Source organism: Leguminivora glycinivorella, chromosome 10, assembly GCF_023078275.1.
Source record: "Leguminivora glycinivorella isolate SPB_JAAS2020 chromosome 10, LegGlyc_1.1, whole genome shotgun sequence".
Lineage (NCBI taxonomy): Eukaryota > Metazoa > Arthropoda > Insecta > Lepidoptera > Tortricidae > Leguminivora > Leguminivora glycinivorella.
The window spans coordinates 17,766,977-17,781,218 of NC_062980.1; the positions used below are offsets into that span (position 1 = coordinate 17,766,977).

At 37.1% G+C, this 14,242-nt stretch overlaps 1 protein-coding gene across 1 annotated transcript in view; it reads left to right on the forward strand.

The window, feature by feature from the left end:
- LOC125230182 (protein kinase C, brain isozyme) overlaps positions 1 to 14,242 on the forward strand; it is a 395,565-nt gene that overhangs the window by 167,856 nt on the left and 213,467 nt on the right. The gene's annotated exons all lie outside the window — the stretch shown is intronic.

A 14,242-nucleotide genomic window follows, 5' to 3' on the forward strand; every position in this document is an offset into this window, starting at 1 on the left:
CATATTTCACTCATACAAGCATAGTACGCGTTCACCTACACGAGCTAAGACTGTGTGCTGGGAATGCGCCTCTTTCAATATATTTGATCGCCAGTGTCCGAGGTGTGCCAAAAGATAAGTGTCATCTGATCCCCGTGCCAGTGTGAACTGTATTAGGGTGGGTTAGGATTCACCGTCCTTACGTATGTGTTTATATATTTATAAAGCATGTACCAATCACTTTCTTGTAGGATTCGGTATTCGTTTCCATATCTCCTGACATGGCGCAGTCGAGATCCGAACCTACGCTCCCAATGTTGATGTTTGGATTTTATATGCTTAATATGTGCTTTGAATTTACACTAAGGCTCACGAAACGCTCACGATAATATCTCTTTTGCAGCTATCTATCTCTATCGCTCTTGCATATTGGCACGACAGAGCCAGACTACCTTTCAGCGGCGTTTCGGTGGTGTTTCGAGGCGCAGAAATGCCATTCGGCTACGGGGCCTGTGTCCTTTTTAATAATAAGTACATTACAAACATAAAGAAAGAAACTTAATATTTTATGCTTAGAACAGACACGGCAATCAATTAAAAGAACTCAACATTTCTCCTTTACAAAAAAAAAAACAAACAAACAATCACGCCTGTTTCCCAGAGGGGTAGGCAGAGATCACGGATTTCCATTTACTACGATCTTGACAAACCACTTTCGCTTCACGCACTTTCATAACGTTTCTCATACACGCTCGTCGGTTTCGAGTACTTTTTGCAATATTTCCCCGATTTGATCAAGAAAAGTTCGCCTAGGTCTTCCACTTCCAACTGACCCTTCCACTCTTTTTTCATATACTTTCTTCGTATACCATACTTACAAAATAATAACATACCTACCTACAAATAAATTAGGGGCCAAATTCCTTGTATCTGTCAAGTTTTTGTCGTAAAAGGCTTGTAAGCGCCTATTTTCTGCATATTTTTTAGTACACATGGTGCTATTTTATTATACTATTAGCTTTGCCCGCGGCTTCACTCGCGTTAGAAAGAGACAAAAAGTAGCCTATGCCACTCTCCATCCCTTCAACTATCTCCACTTAAAAAACCACGTCAATTCGTCACTTCATTTTGCCGTGAAAGACAAACAGACACTTCACATTTATAATATTAGTATGGATTGCGAGAAGGGGATTATGTTATGTGCCCATGTTGAAACTTCAAAGGACTATATATATGTATAATTATATACTGAAAAACGTCGTACAACATACGTGCGTAAAGGAAGTTCGAAACAAGCGGCGATAAATGAAAACACTACCGATTCTACCGACGGGAGTGTTTTAAATCGACACGAGTTAAAATTTAAGTTTACATTGTATCGTAATGTACTATTTTAGTTTCTACTATTTTTAATCGCACGTTACAATGTAGCAACAGACATATACGCGAATAGATCCAGACGTAACGAACCCTCATGCAGGAATTAGCGCGTAGGGCTTCCGAATCCACTTAGGCAGGTCAGGCGTTACTTACCGCTGTTTTATGGCTTGTCGCCTGTTGCCGGGCAAATAAGGCCTGGCCAAGGCCTTGGCACAGTATAGTTTATACTGTGGCCTTGGTGACAAGTGAGATGTGAGATGTACTGAATATATTAAAACGGGGTGTAGTGTGTAGTTCTTTTCAGTATGGGTACTGTTAAGTAGGTAGGTACACTGAGAGAAATTTGCATTATGAATTTAACAATTTCGACTAGTTGCGGGTTTATCCGTTTGAAACAAAAGTATTTTAGTAAACGGAATAAATCACAATACAATGATGATACAAGTCGAATTTGTTCGAACAACAAGGTCAAACTTGTTAAAAGATATTTTATTGAATCAGCCAAACATATGTTTACACATATCGTGTGTCATGTTGCTTTTATAAAATCGACTTGTTGATTCAAATGACGAGTGACGAGTAACTTATAGAATGTACTAGTTAGCACTTAACAATATCTAACTTGTTGTTTGAACCAAAGAGCACGTAGGCGCTATTTTAAAATCTTTAGTGAGCAATATTTGTCAGTGTTTCGAATCCCGGCCAGAAATAAAGTTTTTTTTTTGCATTTATAAGAGTTATTTACTTTACCCAAAGACGTGATAAAATAAAATAGAACCAGGCGAAGCTCGGTCGCCCAGATATTGTTTAATTATAGACACAAAAGTAACATAACTGGAAAATACCTTAATCTCAATGATATCCATTAAATTGTACCATGTTTCACCTAAGATGTTCAACAAAACAATATACATGCCTAATTACTTGTCAAACGCAACCTATTACATGTTCCTACATATATATGTTGCATTGTAGAAGTATATGCAATATAACATTCCTCGACTCAGTGTAGGGTCCGTTAAATAGGTCATTCAGCATGATTTAGTACCGGTCAGCTGCAGACCCTAAGAGGCATATTGATGTCGAAATACATTACAGGACAAACCGGAGTTACTTTTCGACTTCCAAATACTAGAAACAAAAGTCTTAATCAAAAAAAATCATTCGAATAAAAAGAACTGGACCTTTCTCGGATGAAGCCGGGAGAAGTTCATCGTTTCAATTTTTTTTTAAGATCACGCATTTGGCCTCAAAAATAATGTTTTCATGAGGAATTTCCTTATGTAGGTATGTAGATTCAGAGTAGAGATAATTATGAATCTGACTCTGAAATAGTATTTGGTCAATAGAGATTTTGATATTTTACACTTCTTTGACCCATTAGGACTTATTACATTTTCAGACTTTTTATATATTATCAGACGAGTCCCGTTTTAATTTAATAATATGAGTGAAGATCGTGTTAGTTTAAATCAATACATTTCTTTCTTCCCGAATACGGCCATCACAGAACAGCCTCTCTACTATGTGATTGAATTATTACATATAATTTACTCTTATTTACTTCTATTTAGCCAGTACAACTACAAATCGTAATGAATATGGGTAAATAGTATGGGCCTAGTCAACATTTTCATTACAGTCAACATTAAAGTAGCGGATGAAATGTCGCTTCCCAAGCAAATCCAATGACTACATACATATCTACTTAAGGGACTTATTTTCATTTCAAATGAGATAGGTACATTTTATAAATGAAATAGTTGATGACTGAATTACCATTTCACATTGTATAGTTTGACCAGTGATTACTCAGAGAGTACATCTGAACGTCTGCCAAGTTACACCAGTTTGACAGGACTGGCTTCCCTCGAATTACTTACATTAATTATGTGATGATGATCAGAATCAGCATTACATTTTTTGCCAATATTGGAACTTCTCAAAGTTTAATGAGATTTCAAAGAGGTAGCAATTTTGACTAGAAAAAGGGTTAAAAAAGACACTTTGCAAGCTTTTACACTGTTAAATCGCTAGACTACCGCCCACAGCTCCTGGATCCGAGTTGTTAAGCCCTTTAACAAATGGAACGTCCACAGACAGATGTTTAAGTTAAACTTTAATTTTCTTAATGATCTCGGGAGACATTTTAAATGTTAGCTATTTTGTCACACGTTTCAAATATAATTTTATTCGAATAAATAAATAGAGCTACTGGCGGCCATCGAATTCAAAAAACTAAAAATAGTTCTTTATTCTTTATTTATTTATTCCTTAAATTAAGCCTAGATAAACATGTAAATCGTACAGGAGGGTATTAACATGATATACACACAGGAGGGTATTAACATGGTACACTTATATATAAAAATAAAATAGTGTGGCGAAGCATAAAATAGTACTCACAAGTGGATCGAACTTGGGGTCGTGATAGACTCCAAGCAACGGGCGCTGATCGCCAGGAATTGTGACTCCGTGGCGTGCTCTGAAACATATCCTGTTTGCTGTCACTGGCCAGTATGTCATTGAGAAGGGTTAAAGCGTGGCGCAGTGGAGAGTGTGACAGAGCATGACCTAGCCAATGTCGTAATCGTAGTTAGCTAGCTGTCCCCATCGCTCTTTTGTAGTGTGGCAACAGTCAGACTGCGTACATTACGATTCTCAGGTAGTGTCACCGATTGTCACTTCGGCTAGGGCGATCGCTTCGCTCTTGCATAGATTTGAGCAATAAAGAGACAGGTATAACGAAATGTCGATTCTCATCTTTGCGTTAAGCACTCCGGTCCGGTACGAGAACGCTGTAAATCTTGCGTGAAAGCAGGGGCTTTTCTTTTCAATTCTCGGGTCGCAAGACAAACGACGGTCCCGAGCCAGGTGGTGATGCCGGGAATTATGCAGTGACGTCATTGATTTAGGGTTCGAAGTCAAGCATTAATTAGGGAGCTTAGACGCTAAAGACAGGGTGAAGCTGATCGAAAATCAAATTATAAGTCGATTGGTATTGACAATATCCATACTAATATTATAAATGGGAAAGTGTGTGTGTCTGTTTGTTTGTCCGTCTTTCACGGCAAAACGGAGCGACGAATTGACATGATTTTTTAAGTGGAGATATTTCAAGGGATGGAGAGTGACATAGGCTTCTTTTTGTCTCTTTCTAACACGAGCGAAGCCGCTGGCAAAAGCTAGTACATTATATTTGATTCCATCGACATTTCCTATAAAAAGCCTTCTCGATCAGATCTAAAGTTTTAGATACTCATTTTTCCAGAAAATTATTCCTATATTTTTTTTTAATAAAATCGTCACTTTTGATACTGATTACACTGTCACGTCTACTCATGTCATAGATACTTATCTTATCTTAAAGTTTGCATCGGCTTTAACACTTTGTTAGGATTAGTCGAAAAATAAAAATTAAAGAAATATTCCGTCGATATACAAGTCTAAACGAAGAACCTTCCTTAAGAATAAAAAAAATACTGACAAGACAACATTCGTATTTAAATATCATTGATCCAATTAAAATTAAAATAATTTTCAGGTATACTATTTATAATTTACGAAAACCAACTAATTTATTCTGTTTATTTGCAGGTAAGTTCCTCCAACGCGCCCGAAGTTTCGACCACAGCGGACACCCGTAAGTTCAACATGGCTAACGTCAACTTGTCAATTAATGTTACTAATAGGTCAATTTGTCGCAAAATTATCCTTGAGGCTGATTGTGTTTCAATCATTCGGTATCAAAAGTTACTCATTCATTTTACATGTCAATGTTCTTACTTAATTTTAATTAAGTTTAAATTAGGCACTTATTATTATTATTAGTGTTTTACATAAATAAGTAGGTACATACATTAATATTCTAGTTTTAGGTCACCACACGGTTAGACCACTGTAGTTTCGTAGTATCTTCAAAATGTTCGAAGCCTCTGTAAGTGTAATATTATATTTTTGATTGATTTTGATTATCATTAATGGGTACAATTTTATTGTTGTTCAACCCTAAGACAGCAATTCCCTAAAAATTTGTACATTTGGATACGGTCTCCGGTTTTGATAAAAATTGGTACATTTTGTGAAACCTAGTAAGATTTGATAGGTTCACGCTCTGCATCATAGACTCTATCAGCCTACCAATTTTTATCCAAATCGGAGACGTGATCCAAATGTATAAAATCTTCGGGAATCACTCAAGATATACATGTGTACAAAACGCGAAGTGTTACCTATGTCATCGTTTTATATTTTTCTTGTGGATATTTTTTTGTAATAGATAAAGAAAGCTTCTGAGGAGAAGTCTTACCCCCTTATTCATAAACGTTTACTAAAGTTATCACGCCGATAAAGTTCGTTTGTCTCTTTCCGACGTATTGGTGTGATAGAAAGAGACAAACGAACTTTATCGGCTTGATAACTTTACTGAACGTTTATGAATAAGGGGGTTAGTCTTCAAGAAGTTAAATGTTGATTGCTGTGTGGCCAAGTAATTTAATAATTGGATGTAAACCGTATCCAATTCCTAGAACAGAATCGGTCCCATTATCCTTTCCGCCCACTAAAATGTCAAACTATGAAGTTTTAAGTAATTACTACTGTACATAATCTTATCATTTATGCATGTATTTACTAAGCATGCAAATTGCCGGTTTAAGCCCTTCCAGGAGCAGGATTAAAGGCAATTTCGATGGGTTTTAGATGAATTGCAAAAGCCCAACGTGATTACGCTTTAGGTGACAATAAAAAAACCGATAAAAGAGTTTCCTAACGACTTCATAATATTCATCAAAACTTTAGTCATAAAATTGACCTCAAAAGTTGTCCTCAATATAAAATAACCCAGCTCCCACTCATGCATCAGCATAAATGTCAGACCAACAATACTTAATCGTCAACTTTTTAAACACTAATTACCATTTACAAAGTTTTTCTATCCTGCCTTTCCCACGAGGGCTAGTGTGTGACAAACTGTCGTCTCGCTTTAACGTATAGCTGTGTCTCTCTAGGCTGTATTTATTTATTTATTTAAACTTTATTGCACAATTAAAAAAAGTACAAATGGCGGACTTAATGCTAGCAGGCATTCTCTACCAGTCAACCATGGGCTAAACCGAGAGATCGTGTTGGTGCAGGGTCACAACAAACAGTTAAGTATTCTTCTTGCTTACCCGATTTTCGCCTCCGAACTATCTATGATCAAAGTTAGGTATTAGGTGGTGGATTATTTTATGCACCTACATCCATTTAGCACTTTCCTGAGAACTTATTTGGCTTCTATGATATAATTAGTTTTAAAGCATAATTCAGTGCTGGTAACCTCTACAAAGTTTTAGCATGAAATATTTAAAACTATGGCGTCTACTGCTGACTAATAAGCAGAGATCGGATTTTTGTGCGTCATCTCATGCTAAAAGTCATTAAAATGACGTAAGTCACTAAGAATGTCGCAAATCCGTCCGATCGCTGCTAATAAGTATTTATTTTTCATCCTCTTTCGTTGTTTTCCATGATGTGTTAAATGTGTACGGTTCTGGACCTGGTCGGTCATGCCGTCTTTTTGATATCTTCCCACCATCTGGGTCGCCGTTTTCCATCATTTTGGCTTCCTAGTTAAAGTCTGCAGAATAGGAGTCGCTGGTCCCATTGATCTAAAATTTGATCGAGGTCCACAAAAAATTGCTCACGCTCTGTGATTTTGACTTGGCCGACAGGTCTTCAAAAGTATCCCATGATGACTTTTACCGTTCGCCGTTTTAAGCATCTGGAACAGCTTCTAAGGTGGCACTTCCAAGTAATTAAAGTCGCGGGTTTCTTTGTAAAAAGTTTTATTCTCCAAATTGTTCGCTTGCCGTGTGGCGGGACGGAGTTTTGAAAGTTTTTCTTTTGAGTGTATTTTGTTGGTTGTAAATGATTTCTAACACGAGTTTTAATTATGGGGGATTTTTCGTGGTAATTGAAATACTTACTCGAGTTTGTTTTTCTTTTACCTCAAAACGTAGATTTGTTTTGAATGATATACGGACAAGATAAAATTAAACAATAACTGAAGTACAGATACATTCTCTTTTATGTTCTAAATAAACAACGTGCAACGCAAAGTCTTCAGCTTTCTCTGTACCCACTTTACATGCATATCTGGATAATATGAATTTGAAATAAAGTGAATATTTCTTTATTCTGCAATTTTTCTCTTATTATTTGTCATAATGAAATCCGTCTGCATTTGGATTTTAACAATTTCTTCGAGCAAATTCATCGTTTTTCTTGGAATTTTATTACTTTATTTTAATAAATGTATTACTGTATCACATATACAATTTTCGCAATTTCTAACAAAAAAGGTAATCCGTTACTTTAATATTGACTTCGGTTACCGCGATAGTTACTCATGAAATAAAACTATTTTATATTGTATTAGCGTATAATGAATTTACAATTCATCCCGACTTTTCGAACACTTTACAGCATTCGTGGTCAACGGGTGACTGAGGAAAAATTACAATGTGCATAAGCTACTCACATAAAAGAAATATTAACGAACCATGACCACAAATAATATAGATTTTTAAGGCAGGTTCACACACTGTTAATAAAGCTAGCCGTTACTTTACTTTAAACCGGATTCACTGAAAAAAGTTCAAGTGCGATATTTCCTCAGTTCAGTAACCTAAGTACGTCGTCCGTTCTGGAGAATTTGTGGCCCATTCGCTGAATAAATTATTATGCCATATATATACTGGATAATGGTTAGCTTGGTACAGTCGATGTCAGAGATACGAGTATATGTTCACCAAAAGCCCATTAACAATGTTGCAGTTCATGAACAAAATGATGGAAAAAGTACGGATTTTGAAAAACAGTCATGATTTTAGTGCCGTTTATAATGAGGAAATAAATTTAACTAGGTACCCGCAAATAAATAAAAATATGATGTGCATGTGGATAGTTGGAAACATACAGTCGTCAATCCGCGCACATGCATACCTATGTATGTGTGTGTATTTCGGCAGTATTCGATCTGATTCGCAACTACATATAGCGATGCTGCCGCGATAGTATCGCGGCAGAAGCGTGATTTCGTATGTTACGCTAGGGTATGTCTTGTAAAGCGCGAGCGTACCTGCAGCCCACCGTTACAAAACAATGGCGGCAGATGGGGGGGTTGTTTAGTGGGTAGACTTGGGGTCTCATTAGCCCTTAACAAGGAGTCCCACATAACCACTCGGGTCCTTCCCCGCATCCGCGTGGTATGCGTAATGCATTTTCCCCTCCTAAACAAAAAAAGGTATGTCTTGTGCTATGGTAGGGTACATGAATTGATGCAAAATGTCATTTATGCGTCCTTCCCATGTCTGGGCTGGTGAAATTTACATCCAGACCACCATGATGATACGCTCCTAATAAATGGTGTACAAATGTACGTAATACACACACTGACCTTGAATTTTGGTGAGTGTTTGCCCCTGGGTGGTCTCTGGGGATAATTACAGGTTGCGTGCTTCTTACCCACGCATTATTAAACATTCAGCATTTACTAACTAACACAATAACAATGACAAGATAGGCACATACATTAATACATACAATCACGCCTGTATTCCATAAATGGGTAGGCAGAGCACATGAAACCAACAAAATACACTCAAAAGTACACAGTAAAAAGGAGTTTTCCTATTCCGTTACCATTTTTTCATACATTTCGTATGGCGGTTACGGAATGGAAGGTTTGAAAAATGTATGGAAATCTTGGGACCGGTTTTTCTTCTACCAGGAATGAAAGATCTCGCGATTCTGAGTATGAATCGCGTAAAAAAACACCCATGTTACGAAAAAAGTGGACAACTTTGAAAAAATGCCAAATTCGAGAGATGAGATCAAAATGGATGTTGTTAAGTTCCAACAACAGTGATACGTCCGCCGGTGGCCTGTCTCTCTAGTATTTACTCGTAAGTATATGCTTTGAGACTGATCCCAAATGATTGGTTTCAGGGCAAGCGAATGATGATAATTAATCATATCTTTATTAAACAGCAAAGGTCGCCGGTTGGGGGTACATACAGTTGTAGGTACGCAAACTTAACCTAACCTTCGACTTGAAGTCAACCTCAAAGTCAGATTTAGGATTGTGCGGTGATATTAAATAATTGAGGGCCGACGGGTTGCGCACTTTAATTAGTTTCGTATTTGTACACGTAGGTAGTAGGGGTAGCTCTCATGTTGAAAAGGCAATAGAGTCAGGCGAAGATCAGTTGGCAACAATTTTGATAGCCCCGTCTCTGCAAGGGTTAAGTAAACGTCATAATTTCATCGCAGTTTGGCGTTTGAACGACGTTTGACGTTTAACCTTAGGTATAGCCATAAATAATGCCAGCCTTAGAAAGATACACATTCCGCTTCATAATTACTTTGCTTTTGCGGCTATACGTCACCCTTTTTCCAGAATATTCTAAAAATTCCTAGTGGCCCACATAGCTTGCGACATAACGAGGGAGTCAATTATATTAATTTTGCGGCAACATCGGCCTCGGCGGACATAGGCTTGTGGTATAAAATTATAAACTTTGGCGATTCTATACAGTAATTACTTTTATTATATTTATATATTTAAAATGTCCGCAAATCTTAAGACTGACGATTTAAATAAATTAATAAAATGACTAACGTAAGCCCAAATAGTTTTGCTGATGCTCCTCCACGTTGGGTGCCAATACTTGTAGTTGTTTTAGCTGGCGCCCAACGTGGGGCGCTGGTGAAAATACAGTAGAACTTATTCGCTACGTGCACGACTGGTGCTACTCTCATTTTGTTGGCTTTTTCATATTAAATTGTATGAAGTCAAATTAGTTCCAACAGCCGACGCTTTGCCTATCATCTAGTCCGCAACACATTTGAAAGATAAAACTCGTATGATTGTAAATACTAATAAGATTTGCCGTAAATATTTATAAGTCGATAATATAACTCTCAAAAACTTGACACGAAGTCTATAAATAAATTGAATTACCTCTTACCTACATGATGTACTATGACATCAACCCCCCTAAAAGAAAACCATATCCAAATTAAATTATAGGCACGGGCATCACGTTACTTGTAAGTTATGTGGAAACCTACCCAGTAACGTGAGCTTAAATTGTTATTGCTACCTTTCAATACAAAACCAATACAAGGAAAAGCTCTTAACATTCCGAAATCGAAGGTATTTGCATAAAATATTTGTCTCAAAGCGGATTCGATACAACGCTTTTGATGTGAGAGTGCTCGATATTGAACGAAATACTTTATCTGATGAGTGTTCTGGTAATCTTTGATTTGTGAAATTGACAAGCGTCCGACACTTAACCATAAATACTTACATTACTTATACACATAAGTATAATATTGTTACTCATTCACTACCACTACACACAATGAAAACACAGCTTCTAATAAATGTATGGATGAAATACTGCAGTCAATTGTACTAATATTCCACGAGAATTTCGCTTACGATATGCAATTCTTCTAATAAAGCGAAATTGTGTCTGACAACCTTTTTAGGGTTCCGTAGTCAACTAGGAACCCTTATAGTTTCGCCATGTCTGTCCGTCCGTCCATCCTCGGATAATCTCAGTGACCGTTAGCACTAGAAAGCTGAAATTTGGTACCAATATGTATATTAATCACGCCGACGAAGTGTAAAAATAAAAAGTAAAAAAAGAACGTTTTATTAGGATATCCCCCCCCTCTACACGTAAAGTGGGGAGTGATTTTTTTCCGCCTTCCAATCCTAACGTGTAATATATTGTTGTATAGGTATTTAAAAATGAATAGGGGTTTCCTAAAATGATTTTTGATATTGTCAATATTTCCGGAAATAATCGCTCCAAAAATAAATGTGTCCCCCCCCCTCTAATTTTTGAACCATAAGTTTAAAAAATATGAAAAAAAATCACAAAGGTAGAACTTTATAAAGAAAAAATATTTTGAACTTGATAGGTTGAATAGTTTTTGAGAAAAATACGGGAAACTACGGAACCCTACACTGAGCGTGGTTCGACACGCTCTTGGCCGGTTTTTTATTGACTTTACAGATTTCTTTGAAATAGCTGCCATACGAGGCAAAAACATGACGTAAGCAATATTCTCTAGGAATGTATTTATACAGTACACTTACTGGATTTTCGCCACCGTTCCACGTTGGGCGCCAGTTAAAATAACTAGAAGTATTGGCACCCAACATGTGGCGTCAGCAAAATATTTTAAGTTTGGTTAATTATTAAAATAATGTAGGTAAATACTATGAATTGTATTTTCACAACAATTCCTTTTCGAAAAACCGAAAAGAATAAGATTAAAACCCTTTCTGCTTGTTAAAAAAATATTTTATAGATAGTATCGCTTTCGCTTCTAAATTATGTCACGGCACGCCACTCCTTTCAGGACAGCCACTCTATTATCATATTGCATATTTATTAATGGCGTCTGTATTACCTTTATTGCGCGGTTTGCAGTGGCATTAACTAATATTGCATATCGATCCTGATTGATTGCTGTATTGTTGCCCTATTTTATAGACTCATTATTATAACATCCTTTCTTTGCGTCCGTTCCCTCGCGACACTCAGGCGTTTTGTTTACATCGGTAGCTATGACACAATTACATTTAGCTTTCCACTGAAGCTTCCTGTTCGTTAGGTTCAAGCATGAAAATCATCTTTCCAAAAATAACCCGAAATGGTGTTGTGTCCTGAATGTTTGGCCGCATTGAGACTACTATCCTAGCTATGACCAAGCTTTCAGTTCACTTAAGCAGGTTTTTACATGAGAAAACATGTTTCTAACGAAGATGTTTCTGATTTCGGCAGGAATTAAAACAAAATTACATTTAATTTCTTATAACACTCATGTATTCGAACAATAATGTGCAATATTGTCGTATTTTTGTCTGATTTTAACGAATTAGACAACACAATAGGTTTACGTAGCATACAGTCATCAATATAACTTCATACTCGGAACCTTAATAGAAGTACCTAAACTTTACGCGATTAAGTGCTTTTTAACATTATCCGATCCAATATCGGATGTAGGACCGATATCCCATACATCCGCCGCCATCTTTGATTTTTGTCTTTGAAATACTTCCGTCATTCGACATCGGATTGGATAATGTGAAAACGCACTAACATTTGTGGTGATCTCAAGCTTTAAATGAAGTGACCCATCCTATCGACAGCCACTCCCATTTATTCCCAAGTTCAAACACCGAATCTACATCGAAAGGCAATTTTCCGCACAAACAGGCAAATCTGCCAGCAAATGTATAGCCCTACACACTTGTCAATGTCTACCCTTTCTTCCCGCTTCCCACCATGAATTATGACGATCGAAAACAAAGCTTATCGGTGGATACCGATGACCGGACCGGATTCGGAATTAGTAACTTTATCTTAATTTAATATCAGCTAGCTTGAAGATCTTTCCCGCTGATTGGTGTATGCGAAATTACGTGAAAAACGCGCGTATCCATCCATACATGCGCACTTCATTCAAGATGACCGTCAAGACGTGCTTGAAATCGAAAACTATTTGTCACAATTAGGTACGTCATTAATAATTTATAATATTTCAATACATGTTGGTTATAGTAGTCATATGTAGTTATCAATTTAATAAGATAAATTACACAGTAAAGTACATACTAACCCTTTCGTATATGTATGTCTCACGCAACATTGCAGTGTCGGAATACTCGGAAGTCACGTTCGTCATTACGTGCTCCTGTTTCGCTGAATTAAAGTCATACATAATACGTTATTTAGCGACAAATGCCTATGGCTAGCCGCCGCTTAGCAACAGGCGAAATATAAATTACACAATGAAACTTATATCCGATGAGTATGTTCTACACTTCATTACCGTGTCCGAAGTTCCGAAGTCACGCCATTACGTCCTCGTGTTGCTGTCAAGTCTCAACCCCTTAGGTCATTCCATTATACGTTGTTCATAGTCATCATAAATTATATAGCTCCAATAGCCCTATTGCTGCCCAGGCATCAAGCATAAGAACAAGCAGGATTAAGTTAAGTATGCGGAAAATCAATACCGACCGTTTTCCGTCCCTATTAGTAAGTATGTTCTAGACATCATTACCGTCTCTAAAGTCACGTTCGTCGTTACGTGCTCGTGTTTCGCTCAATTAAAGTCATAACAGGTTATGCAGCTTCAATAGAGTATGAACGGCTGGCCGCTTAGCAACAGGCAAAATATAAATTACACAGTAAAATGAATACTACCTATAGCCCTTTTCGGTTCCTATTAGTATCTAAACGTCATTACTGTGTCTTAAGTCACGATAGTCTTGACGTCCTTGGTAGTATTCCTAACCCTTTTTCATTTCCAACTAATATCGTAATTGTGACAATTTGTTTTGGTTTTGAAGGGTTCAACCCTTCTCCGTAGTTCATGTTCTACAGGTCATTACCGTGTCGTAGGTCATGATTCATGATAGTCATTACTTCCTTGGTAGTATTACTAACCTCCATGTTTCGGTTTCGATGGTTGAGTATTACTAATTATACACGTCATTACCGTGTCGAAAGTCACGTTAGTCATCACGTCCTCATGTTGCGTTCAATTCCGCTAATGCTCCCCCTCGTCGTAAATCTCAAAAGGCCCGTATTAGGCCCGTATTTTGTTTATTTTAGCTTTATTTCGCCGGTTACGTTAGGACATCATTGTTATGGTCGGGGGACTTTATTTCTTCTCAATTTATTGGTGAGACTTGCGGGGACTCGGCTGTTGTAGATTTCTCTTATTTTAGATGTAAGTAAAAATAAAAGTTACCTTGTAGATTTTGCTTCAGAAATATGATTTTTTGTTGTGTAAAGCTTGTGTG